Genomic DNA, 14,335 nt, shown 5'->3' with positions numbered 1-14,335 from the left:
TTAAAACAAAAGCATTTAATGGTAATTATATTTTAGTTGCTATTTAGAGGCATGTCGATACTATATCAGCCAAGACCATATGCATAAAATGCCAAAAATCGTTTTAAGCTTGTAAAATTGTATGTTTTCATTATTCAAATAATACTACAAGTTCCTAAAAAACGTTAAGTGATTTTAAATCTGGTTAAAATCTATAGTAGGGGCTACTCTATAATTTACTTTTAGTCGTCAGTCCGTAAGTTCGTTATGCTATGGAGGAAATGAGATTTTCTCAGCAGCTATTTAAGGTTGATTGCTGATTTTTGTGTGTGTGAGGATATTTTTTATAAAAGAGCATCCAGCACACAACCTGATTTGTCCGTCGGTCTGTCGAACGTATGTAATTCTTTTTGAAAAGTTTAGTGATTTTCTATTGTCAGAGAATCACATATTCTCTCTTTTTTATGACCATTGAACATCTTATGTATAACACTTTGCCCGTTTGAATTTTTAATCTTCACTTCTAATGGATTTTGTTATCCTTGTTTAACTTTTAAAATTATATAATTTGTGTCTGTTTTTGCAAAGAATTTGAGACATGCGAAAATTGTGTTTGACAAAAAATGCGCTAGATGATCAAAAACAAATTTGAAAAAAGTAAAAGTTTGAAATTTTTGTGCAACGATTGTTTTAGAAATTACTTATTGGCTTAATTTATAAATTTTGTTTTATTTCTTAGAATGTTTGATATTCATTTTGCTCTAAATAGAAAGCTTTACTGAAAAGCAATTTGTACATATATATACATATATATGTTTGTACATATATTTGTATAAAAAGATGCTTGCAAAAGTTGCTTCCTTTACAGTGAAGTATCTTATAGGTCCCACGAAAGTTTTAAATTTACAAGTCGAGTGGTACTCAATTCCACCTAGAAAATTCACATTTGACAAATTATAAACACCTCAAAATAAAATCTTTTTCTTTTTAAAACTAAACCTTTGATGGGAATTAGTTTAAAAGCCCTCACTCCCGTGGCAGTTAAATACCAAGATTCAACAATAATGATTATTTATCGCATCGTATTAAAGCCAGCTTTCCGCGGATATTTAAGTGAAAAATTATTAGATGTAAAGCATTTTCCCGAGGGGTCGAAGGCCCTGCCTAACAAAACTGCTATTAATATTGTAATTTTTAATTTAATATTCGTGGAAAATTGTCTGTTATACGATGCTATACATGATTTTTTAGTATGGCTGAGAACCGGTTCTAATCCAGCGGACATTAATCAGTTTTGAAGCCATACTGGAAAAGTACTTTCAAACCACTACTGTGCAAAGATCATAACTAAAATTAGAGGAAAAATACACCTTTCACTATAAATTATTACATGTTGTGTTATTATGAGTATGATAAAATGTTAATGCGGAAAGAATGAAAAATAATGTAAGATAGAATCATCCCTGTTGAACTGTAGTCACTGTGTTGATACACATTTTTTATGTCGTTATTTTGGTATGAAAGAAAAAACACATACCACTATAAAATCTAATTTGGAATTTACATAGACTTATTTTACCTTATTATGGTTAGAAGCCATTGCATAATATACTCAGTGATCTAAAGGGATAAGACAATGGCCGTTAAATTGATGTAAGTCCCCTATGATGATACACAAATTACCCCGTTTGTAAATTACTATTAGTGGTTGAAACGTTTGAACACTCAACTTAATTAACCAACCAATCAAGATTAAATTAATGTCCCCAAAGTTTTAGGCAAACGAATAAGAAAACTTTAATTTAAGACTTTGGGGACTAGAGTAATAAATATCCCATTGTCTTCTCTCTTCCTGAATAAACCATAACGATTTTCTGTGATAATGTTATTACGGCTTATGTCTTAAGTCAATGGTCGCACAATAGTTTAGCAGGGTTTAATGTTTTCAATAATGCATCCTTACGCAACATCAATGCAGTTTCTTACTGCAATGTCAGCTAAAGATCAAGAAATAGGTAAAAAGACAGAAATTTCAGAAAGCCATTAAAATTATTTGGGTAGGGATTTTTATTGGATAAGCAGTGCAGTGGACGAAAAATTGATTTACATCCCCAATGATGATAACAAACAAAAAATTTCAACCTCGGGGTTTGAACTGTTTAGACACTGCATTGGATGGTTTTAGGCTATTTTATTTTTAAATTTAAGGGCTTTGATGGTTTGATGCTAGTATACTACTATCCCTCTCCTAGATGATATGGGCCCAGCTGTAGGGTATTTTATATGGCAATAACAATGAATGTATTAAAGTAAAATTAACATTGTTAAAGTCTTAACAACATATAAGTTACCTTTCCCTTAATCCCTGAACGTGAAGGAGTTAAGCTTGATGATATTTACTTGTTACATGACAATTTAAACTAATCCAAGCAGGATTAAAATGTCTAAAACGGCACAAAAAACAATTTCCTGAATAATTTTATGTTGATAGAATTTTAAAAAGTTATTTTTTATGTGCTAAAATGAAAATAATGAGGCTTATTTTAGAGGTTTTTTTTCTGTAAAAACGTTCCTTTGCTTCGTCCCTTGCTACGAGTGGCTTATTCTTAAATATTTCTAAAATTGCAATATGAAAATTCTAATTTTTAACGAGAGCAATTCCGCATTTTATGGAGTGTGGAAGGTTTAAGGCCTGTTTTTCGGGAGAGCCCAAAAACTTGGTGTGGTTAGAAGGTGGAATATTTCATGAAAAGTTAGAATTACAGACGAACAAACGGAAGGTACAGACAGGCATCCTTCTACTTTGTATTATAGATTATTTACAAGTTATGCTACTATGAAAACGGAAGTAAAAAATTCCAACATTTTTGTAATTGTTGAAAATCAAGATTTTCAATTTAAGTACAGATAAAAATGATAAAAATGTTAACTGCGTGTTTACAGATTCGTGTGGCAACAATTTTTAGGTTTTTTTTTCTTGAAACATTTTGTCATAAATACATTGAGATTTAATTTGAACATAATACAAAATTATGGGATGATGTTGACGTTAATTACTGCTTGAAAATACAAAAAAGAATAGTTTTTCTTTTAATAAACATTCAAGCAGAATCAAAATTTTTTTTTTAGTTTTGATTTAAAAATTTAAATAATCACAGTTAAAATTACATAAGTATCAACCTAGGGAATTATCAATATTAGATATTAATTACACTCAAATGACAGTTAACGCCTTAATAGCAGTATCTTTGTCTGTAAGTCGTAAAAAAGTAATTAGTTCAACTCTACAATTAGTACCACGCGCCATACCTAACGGCAGTTAACATCTCTCGCAAGACGCAATCATTCCAACAAATAATTATAATTATAATTACTGGTTAATATTAAGCTTTCATATAAGCTAAAAAGCTTTAGTGCAAAATTAACTTTAATAGACATACTTGCAAATATTATCATTATGATAGCAATTACAATGTTTTAAAGGAACTTTGTAGCTGTCTATAGTGCCCTTGCAAAAAGGGGATAGATGTCACTGATTTTTGCCTACCTATTCTTTTGACGTTAGGAAATACCTCATACCCCATCCCTTTTCTAGGTGGTTTCTTTCCCCCTTCCATTTTTTCCCTCTTCTATGCCGTCATTAGAGTAGGTAGACCAAAAGTGATGACATCTATCTCCATTTTCATAGGGCACTAAATACAGCTACACTTTAAACATAAGCTGAAAACAAAGGGGAAATTTATCTAATTTATATTGTAATTGTTGTGCACTTATGTGTAAAAGCTTTATAATAAAGCCATTACATTCTTTTTTCATGTTTCCATAGGGAAATTTTAGAAGAGAAAAACAAGGGTGACAGCAAAAACGAAATTACAAATATTTTGATACGCTATTAAAGAAATGGTTTGCCGATACATACAAGTATACCTAGTCGTCCCAGGATCTACTTATTACAAATCAAGCCAAAATTTAGTGTCCAACAATGCAAAAGTATTAAGTATATACAATGTTAGCTTTGTCAGGGACTTCAAAGAGAAGTAAGGGGTTGTAAAGGGGTGTTTAGACCCCACAAAAATATGGTTGCACATAAGATTCAACCCACCCCCCACTATTAAAAACCTTCGAAACCCATCAATTTACCACCAACCCATATGAAAAGCTTGGACGTCCTTGAATGTTGTGTTACGAATTTTACTGCACAGTTATAATTTTAATTTACGGACTTTAACGGAGACATCCTAAATGTAGAAAAGCTACGCTTAGGCATTAAGTTTTATTTTTTAAGAAGAATTTTCCTTATATACAGGATAATGATGTAATTAAGGAAATGCAATTTTATACAGCTTGACTTATACATAGCATTTAATTAATGGTTTATTTACCTAGGTAAAAACCCTGTTAGGGCAGGATTCTCCTTTGAATTTAAATGATCATCTAGAAAAGCCAGAGCATCAACCGCGTGTAATGGGCTGCGGTACTCTAACATCCAAGAGTATTAGGTTAAGTAACAACCCCTTTGATTGCAAAACTTTGTCTTGAAGTCCTAATTGTGCCTGGTTTTGTTTGTTTGTTGTTATGAGTGACAAAGCTATTTTAACACATGGATCTGTCTGTCGAAATTGATTTTGTATTTACATTTTAAAAGATTTGATAAAAATTGCTGAAAGATATTTTACAAAATACTATATTTAATCAAAGCGAGACAGATTTTTTATTGGAATCATTTGTCCTGCTTCGATATTTTCGATCGTAATAGACATCGACCAGGTAGAGTGGCATATACATTATTTGTAATGTTAAAAATACTAAAAGTATTAGTTTTTGAACGGATAAAGATGCATAGACGTCCAAGCTTTTTTTTGGGGGGGGTAAAGAAATTTAAGGGGGGGGGGGGTAATTCTTATTTGGGAGGGGGGTTAAATGGCCCGCGAAGCGCGCCGAAATTTTTTTCACCCCCCCCCAAAATTTTAACCCCGGGGGTAAAATTTGATTGGGGGGGGGGGTAATTACCCCCCCTGAAGTCTGTTGGGGGGGGGGGGGGAGGTAAATTTAGTTTAGCGCGCAAAAATTTTTTTTATCAGAGATTTTTTACCCCAGGGTAGGGGTAAATTTTAAATGTGGGGGGGGGGGGGTAAAATAAAAAAATTTTTGGGGGTACCCCCAAAATCGTTTGGGGGGGTAATCGCCCCATTATCCCCCCCCCCTTGGACGTCTATGTAAAGATGCATACTTTACTATAATGTTTGCAATACTTATTTTTCTTCAGCCATACCTTTTCAGCTGTTTTATAAATCTTACTGAACATACTTCCCACTTACTTTAAAATAAATGATGTTCCTTGAATATTTTTTTTCTAATTGGGTATCCTTATCCCTGATATATTTATCCATCATGGAGGGAGGGGACGTTGGGCTGTTTATTACACTAGTCCCTAAAGTTTTATAATAACGTTTCCTAAGTCGTTTTATTAACAACTTTGGACACTTCTATTGAATTTATTTATTTGGTTGAGTGTCCAAAAATTTCAACCACTAATTGTAATCTACAGAAGGATTCGTTTTGTTAATAATCATATGGGATGTAATCAATTTATCGGCCATTGTGTTATCCCTTTATGTCCCTGTATATCCATAGTAACAAGAATGCAACTCAGTTGTGTGATGCAATAATCTTGTCTTCGCCTAGCATACAAGGATAGGACAATGCAAAATAAATTAAAATCTCCCTATCTTTTTATTATAATATATCTTTGGAAGTTGATGAAACGTTGGGGGAAGAGAGTATGTAAATTAATTGGTAGAACACTGTCGTATTCCCTGTATTTTCTCACATAACAAACACATTTTAATTAAATAATTATACGTCTTAATTTTTGGTATCAATTTTCGCAATGCAAACTTCTTAATTCCCCTCTTAAAACAACTATGGACCTCCTAATACTTTGGTAACAATTTTATTATAAACCAGTTGTATTGACCTAGTATCTAGTAGAGGGCAGATAAAAAGGAAAATAGCATAAAACCAAATGTTTCTCAAGCTTCTTTGAAAATTGTAATGCATTCGGACCAGGAATCTTAAGCTTCAGACAAAAAAACTTACTATTTTATAATATAGGATACTAATAAGTAAAAATACATAAAAGAGTTTAGATGTAAAAATATGATCAACTCAAATGAAAGTCTATTTTTAAACTTAGTGCAAGTCGTTTTAAATATTTGAATTGTATTTTCTACCTTTACAGCCTTTGTCTCATAGTAAAAGATATTTTTGAAAGCATTGATTTGAAAGGAAAATTGTAAGGAATGTTAGGAGAATAGGGGTTAAAGGGGTTGGGTTCATCTCAAGGGGGTTAAGGTAGACTGTATAGTAAAACAAAGAGCTTGTGGAAAGATTTTGTGTTGTTTGGCGTTATAGACATATGAGAATAGATATAGAAATAATTTGTTGTTAAAAACGAAGCTTCTCTATAATTAGCGTCAATCCGTACGTCCGTAAATAACAGATATCGATTTCAAACTTTGCATGATAATTCCTGTAAGCGTAACAACTCTATAATCGTTACCAGTATATATAATCATCCGATTGATCTGTTTTTTGGTGTACTGATTCCTATTACGATAAGGTACCATATTATAAGCGAAGCATCACTATTATCAAGTCCTAAAAATGTTAGTATGTCCTTAAACAGTATTATGATTTTCAAGAGTTTTGCAACAAATTAAAGTATTATTTATCAAAACTTATATTTTGTATATACAGTTCTAACACTCTACAAAAGTTAATGTTTGTCTGTCATACCGTTTCAGAGCTTCGCTTTTTTGGATGTTGTCATCCTTGTTAATTATATGTTTATTTCTGTATTTAATCTGTAAATAATTTTTGCTTGTTATGGCTATTAATGGTCTTTTTCTATAAAAGTAATTTTATTATCTTTTATCAAATGATTATTTAACCTAGGAAAACAATATGCAATCTCAGCATACTTTACTTCATTTAAATTAACCTGGATATCGTATAGATGACAAATAACTCCTAGAATTTTTTTGTGTATATCTTAACAAAATCTTGCTGAAATAGTGCATAAAATAGTCAAACACCTTTCAGACAAACAAACTGTTATTTGAATGACCTTTGTCTGAATGTCCTATCTATGCATGGTAATGAGTTGATTCTGTATTGTGCCAAGGTATTTCCCTTACTCTAACTATGTATGACATGCACCTGACAAAATTGGTAATCACCATTTTTAGCGTCGTTAGTTATGACATGATGTCTGACCATGATTCGAATTCTTTCCAATAACGAAGAAAGACATATTAGAATATTAGATTAAACCAATAGAGGGGGAGGAGTTGAATAACTAAATGTCCCCACACTGTGAACCCTGTGCTGACTTTCAATTGGGTCATTGGGCATATTTGTAGCTTTGTCCCTCTTAATTCTATAACTTTTTTTTTAGCGGTCAAGTTCAGTTTTACGCGCGCTCTTATCAAATTTGTTATTTTAGACTTATTCATGAAAGAAAAGTGTGTATACGATTTTACCCAAGTATGCAAAAAAGTATATCAGGATAAAAAAGGTTATATTTGGTAGGTATTGTCGATTAAATAATTAAGATTCACTTTTATTAAATTTGTTTTTTTAAACAGGAGGGAGGAAGGGGACATTGGGTAGTCTACCACTCTAGTCCCCAAAATTTAATTAGCGTTTTCTTATTTGTTCGCTCTACAACTTTTTTTATCAAATTTTGGTTGGTTTGTTCATTAAGTTGAGTGTCCAAACGTTTTAACCACCAATTGTAATCTTTGGAAGGGGTATTTTGTGTATTACAATTGGGGATGTAACTAAACTTATCGGCCATTGTCTTATCCCTTTAGATCCCTGATTTTTAAATCATAAGAGTAAATCTTTATATAATTATAGAGTAGCTGCGGTCTTATATATCCTCTAAAATCAGTCTTCAATAAAAGCACTTTTAATTTGAAAGAAAATTTATTTAAATATTCCTATCAACGCAGTTAGAGCTTAAATAGTATGATCTACAAACAGACATTAATTATAGAGTAGCTTCGCTTCTATAAATCGTCTAAAATAATTTTTTTATTTTTGGTAAGAACACTCTTAGTTTGAAAGAACAAAAACACTATTGTTATATTTTTATATTATCTCTGTTCATTAATCTTTCAATAGGCGAGTAACAAAATACATGATCATTAAATATAAAGATGAGAACATCCATAAAAGCGGGGCTTATCAAACCAGATGGTCAAACTTACGAACATTCACAAATAAAGAGTACCGATTAATCTGATATATATTCACCATTGTACCTTATCGTCCTAGAATTCAAGCTTCCAAAAATCAAGGAAATATAACAGTTATATTATATTTTGATTTCTGATATGGTAAAGTACAACAATATTAACTACAGGAGCTATCCGTTCTTATCGTACCAACCTTAAATTGTTAAAAAGCTTTTAACATTTTTTTTAACTTTGTGGCAAACCAGTTTTGTCATTCAATAATATTCTAACGATTTTATCAAACTCTATTTTTCTAAAATATGCATCTAGAGTCTTGAATGTATAAGTTTACTTGATGGACTTACTGAGATACTACAATGTTAAAAAGAATCAAAATTTAAAAAGGCAATTATATTAATTATGAGTTTTCATTTCACCTCTTCATTTCATATTTGACAAAAGCTTCATAGACACAATTCAAAATGTATCTAAATATATCCCAATATTGTAAACAAGCACAATTATATTCTTTGTAGTATAGTAACAGCAACAAATCTACAGTATAAATGTATATACAGACAACTACCTCCCTCCCTTTTCCAATGACCTTTTTCGTATGCTAGAAAATTGTTTTTTGACGCTTGGCTGTGTTAATATTTTCGACACCATTGGTTGATTTTCAAAGACCCAATTGAGAGTCGGCACTAGGTCATTGGGACGGGGATATACTCTCATTTAACCCCTTTCCTCTCTAGTGTTTTACTCTAATGTAACAGCTTTAATTTTTGCAAATAATTCCGACACTATACATTTCAAAAAATGGGTATAGTCCTTTTCACGACATCCCTCCATAAGGAGCGATTCTTTGTATTTTTAAAATGGCTTTTTATAGGTTATTTTAGGTTAGGTTAGGTTATATTGTGTTAGGTGATTGCCCCACAGGGTTAGGTAATTGGCCCCGCAGGGTTAGAGCCCCCCGCAGGGGCTAGAAATAGGAGAAAAGCTACTGTGAAAAATACGAAGAATCGCTCCTTATGGAGGGATGTCGTGGAAAGGACTATACCCCATTATTTTAATTTTTAAGCTGTTTATAATCAATGCTGATTTTTGCAAAGTGCGGCTGCTTTTGAAAGAAGGTTTAACTGCGAACATTTCAAAGACAGCTAGCGGCAGCGACAAAAGTTAAATAATCTTTGACAATTTGTAAATTTTAACATACAGTGAAGCCTTGTATCAATTAACGTAAATTCTTCGCTACTTAAAACAGATGTTGCTTTGTTCATTTGCTTTTCGATTGTTATGCATACATTTGAACACTGCATAGTGAAATTAGTTTCAAAGAATATCTAAAGGTGTCTGCAGACGCCAAATTTTTATTGCGGCTTATATGAAATATTGAAATTCGGGCGGCATGGTACAGGCTGCGTATTACGTAACTAACTTGTGTTTTGAACACAATCAAAACAGCTGCTTCAAAACTTAAATTTAGTAAAGTAAAAGTCCCAGCGTCAGAAGGGTTTCAAAGTATTGAGATGGGTAATCTAATGTGATTTAAACTTTTTTTAAGGGAGGTAAAATGAAAGTTTTAAAGTTTGTGGGAGGTAATCATTCCTTCTACTCTTGGACGTCTATGCTCAACGTCGTTTTAATTTTAAGAATAGGGATTACAGCGACCAGGTATTGTGTCTGGCTTCTGTTTTCATCATTATTTGCTGATTTTAATTATATAGCAGATGAAAGTATCTATCGTTTATCAAAGGAAGGGATAGTATATTTGTTTGCTAAGTATAAAGTTCACATTGTCCATTCTTTCCCACCAATAATTGATTTTTTTATATGATTTATGATGTACATTCATTTATCGTCAGTGTCTTATCCCTTTAGATCCCGGTATATTCAAATTTTGACGAAAGGCATCAGTTTAGGTAAGAGAATGGCTGCGGCTGCCAAGCCCCGAATTTGTCTGTTAAATATTGCACATAGTTACTAAATATTTCTAAGTGTCATAAGTCATACAAACTCTGAATGGGTCGATGACACACCATTGTTTAGGGTCGGTCGATCAGTAATTCATGAATCATGTTACAGGGTACAACAAATAACAAATAGCAATAAGAATTTCTCACAAAAAAGGATAAGTAAACTTTTCTATAAAAAAAGAAAAATAAGATATAGGACTTCTAAAGTAAGATAACAATTCTATAAAAAATCAATTGAATAGGGTGGAGGGGGGGGGGGGGGTAGTCTAATGAAGGGTTTGATTTTGTAAGTACATATTTTTTAGGGTTTTCTCTAGTTTGATGAATATTTTAAAATGCATTGAATACTAAAAGGTACAAAGCGGAGTTAGCCTCAAGAGGTTTGATCAACCTATTTTTGTTTTATCTAATTTTAAAAAAGAAAAATAAAAAAAATGGGGGGGGGGGTAGTCGACCCCCTTTTTAAAATTTTAGTTTTAAAAGGAAATTTTTATTTGGGTTGGGGGGGGGGGGGAGGTATTTTTCATTTTTTATGGGGGTTGGGGGTGTCTCACCCCCCAAGAAAATAGCTTAAAACCATCACTGGACCAGTAGGTATATTCCCTGAAGAGTAGAGTCCAATCGGTTCAGTGGTTACTGAGATCTTAAGCTTCAGACAGACAGACAGTAAGACATCGTCCTACTTTGTATTATAGATTGTATATTTTGAAACTACTGTGTATCTATGACCAGCTGCTTCTAAGAATTATATTTGGTCAGGGATCTAAAGTGATAAGACAATGGCCGATAAATTGATGTACAATACAATTGATGACACACACTAAATTACCCCTTTTGTAAATTACAATTAGTAGTTGAAACGTTTGGACACCCAAATTAGTGAACTAACCACTCAAAATTCAATAAAAGTCTCCAAGGTTGTAAAGCCAACGGATAAGAAAGCGTTAATATAAAAATTTGGGTTCTAGTGTAAAAAACAACCCATTGTCCACTCCCTCCATGATATTTGGTACTATATGTCAGTAACAAAGAATGTTAAATGCATAGTTTCTAGATTTCTTATTCACTTACAGTATTTACTAGCAAGCACTCTAAAATTTATTTCAGAATAAAGCGCGATTTTTTGCGACTGCAATTGTGTTTTTTTTCTTCAAATCGGTTGCAGCTTCTGAAAAGCAGTGTGGCTTCCATTATGGCTGCGAAACTGATTAATATTCGTTGGATTAGAACCGGTTCTCAGTCATACTGAAAAATAATAAAAATCAAATTAAAAAATTAATGCCGATTTTCTTAACCCGGGCCTTTGGCCTCTCAGGACTAACAAACTGTTTTTAATCTTATAATATTTCATTTTATTATCCGTGGAAAGCTGCCTAAAATACGATGCGATAAACTATTATTAGCAATTTTTAAAGTTATTGATTATTTCAAATGTACTTCAAATAAATAATCTGATTTAACGTCCATCATACAACCGTTGCTTACGTTAATGCGTGTTTTGGACCGCTATCTTTGCTTTTATGGATGTTATCATCCTTGTTGAAACCTAAATTTCATAAAATGTGAATATATGTGGATATATTTTTCTAAGAGTGAAGTGTAGACAACTATTTCCATTCACAATATATCGAAATAAAGTTAGTACAAATGTATAATATGTATATGACAATTTTCCAAGGTCACCAGGGATAATAGTGTAGGAAATCAAAACATTTATTCATTTTAACACTTAATAAATAGCTTAAATTCATCCCATGTATCATGGTTCAAATTTTACTTGAAGAACACTATATACATTAGCGGTTACTCTTATAGAGGTAGATTAGGGCAGCCCACTATCAATTTTAGTTTTAAAAAGAAAAAAGTAAACTTTTTTGTGAGGTACATTTTTTTCAGGCTCGATTTCTCTTTGGAGGGTGGAGATACCCTTTCCCAATATATTTACAAACCTATAAGAAACTTCAATGCAAAGAAGAACCATATCGGTCAAGCGGTTGGCGAGATGCAGCTACAGACGTAAACAGACATCCTGGTAATTTTATAAAGGATACAACTTAATTATAAAGAATTTATATTAAAAGAAACCCAGGACAGTTTTTGTATGTTTTGAATATCTTTCAAATATGTTAAAACAAAGTAAATACAATCAGTCAAAAAAGCCAAATATTTGTAGGAAAATTACTACAAAAATAAACTACGTATTTTAAAATATACTTAACATTCTTTTATTATAGAATAAGAAAGGTAATATAACAGACATTTTTTTCCTCAATAACAAGAATAATTTTCTTTACTTGTCTATTGGGATCTCGATACGAAACTTATTTTTGAAAGCATATTTTTTTAGCAGCTTTAATTCTGTGCATAGCTAAATCACTGTAAAACGAGTGAATTGATGTTTTTGAATTAAAAAGTAAAGCCAAGTTCAAAGGTGCTAATTTTGTAAAATGAAACCTGCCCTTACATTTAAGTGGATTTACGTATTTTCCCTTTGAATCAACCATAATCAACAATTTCACTTTATTTTAACAAGGATGACAACATTCATAAAAGCGAAGATCTGAAAACGGTAGGACAAACGAACATTATCACACGCAGAGTGGTAGAACTGAATAAGCACAATTTTCTGTATAAGTTTAAACAAAATTGTAATTGCAATTTTTTTCTTCTATATTTCTTAAATACAGAGTACTGTTTAAGGTCATAATTACATTTTTAGGACATGATTTTATATAAGCCTCGCTTATAATATTATTTATGTTGTAATAGGAATCAGTATTCCAAAAATCAGACAAAAAGGATAATTATATCACATAATAAATTGTTGTTAAAAAGCTAAAGTCAACAATGTTTAAAGAATATAAATTTTAAAAAAATATCTTAATAGGGGGAGGGGGAGAGGTGAGTTGCCACTGTATTTCTAAAGAATATTACCGACACTTTTTTACAACTAAAACTTGACATAAGCGGAGGCGCATCAGTGCAAAAACTGTATTGCAAATTTGTGCAGAGATGTAGGGCTTGATTATAATCTACAAATATATAAAAGTGTTTAAAGCAATATTCTAAAAATAAACGGACGGACAGACATCGCTCTACTTTGGCTTATAAACTAGTTGCTTCTTATATTGCATCTTTGGAGGCTGAAAAATACCCTAAAACTTTTAACTGACTTATATTTTCAAGTGAAATAGCCTTAAACCATCTCAGTACATATGTGAAGCTTCTTTTATATGGAGTGCTCAATTGGTTAATGAACTATTTTAGTGAATGGCCCAACAGAGAAAATATACAAATTTCCTTTCTTTATGAGAGAGGATCTGAATTCCTGGATACTTTTTTCCTCCCATAGAACTCATTCACAAATATCAGTGTTATAATCATATCTATTTTTATTCTCAATAGTTTTTAGGCATCTGCTTAGCAAGATACTTACAGACTTAACTAGTTCCGAAGTTATGCAAATATATATGATAGACATAAGGATTATATAAATGAGTAAATAAGAAAATAGTAGAGGGGAAGGGGTTAAATAACTGTATGTTCCTATCCTGTAGACCCTGTGCTGACTTTCAAGTGGGTCTTTGAATATCAACCAATACCGTCTTAAATATCAACACAGCCATATCGCTACAAAAGAGCAGAAAGCAACTTGCTTGCAGACGAAATAGGTCCCCAAGAAAGGGGCCAGTTAGCATTCTGTTTTATACATCTATACTTTTTATATCTACTAGCGGCTTCGCCCCTAGCCTCTAGGGGCTTTGAACCAAGAGGTAATTAAAAAAAAAAAAAAATTTTTAAGTGCAACCACTAATTTCGAACTGATTAAAAGAAAAAAATTCAAGGGGATTTTTTTTTTTGGAAGGGGTGTTAGGACAGACAGACAGACGGACAGACATTATTCTACTTTGTATTATAGATTGATAAATATACTAACAAAACAGTTATGTCTACAAAAGAGGCGTGCCTCAAATTCAAGTGGAATGTAAGAAACATAATACTCCGCCTTTTAAGGAAAAAATATTGAATCAATAGAAAAGTGTAGTAAAAGATGACGTTAGTAAATACTTTTAAAAATACCAGAGACAGTTAGGCACATGAATTGATGTTTGTGATATGGGACAGTTAATTTTT

Source organism: Acartia tonsa, chromosome 6, assembly GCF_053477335.1.
Source record: "Acartia tonsa isolate MP-2025a chromosome 6, ASM5347733v1, whole genome shotgun sequence".
NCBI classification, from domain to species: domain Eukaryota; kingdom Metazoa; phylum Arthropoda; class Copepoda; order Calanoida; family Acartiidae; genus Acartia; species Acartia tonsa.
This window is presented reverse-complemented; position numbering follows the sequence as displayed.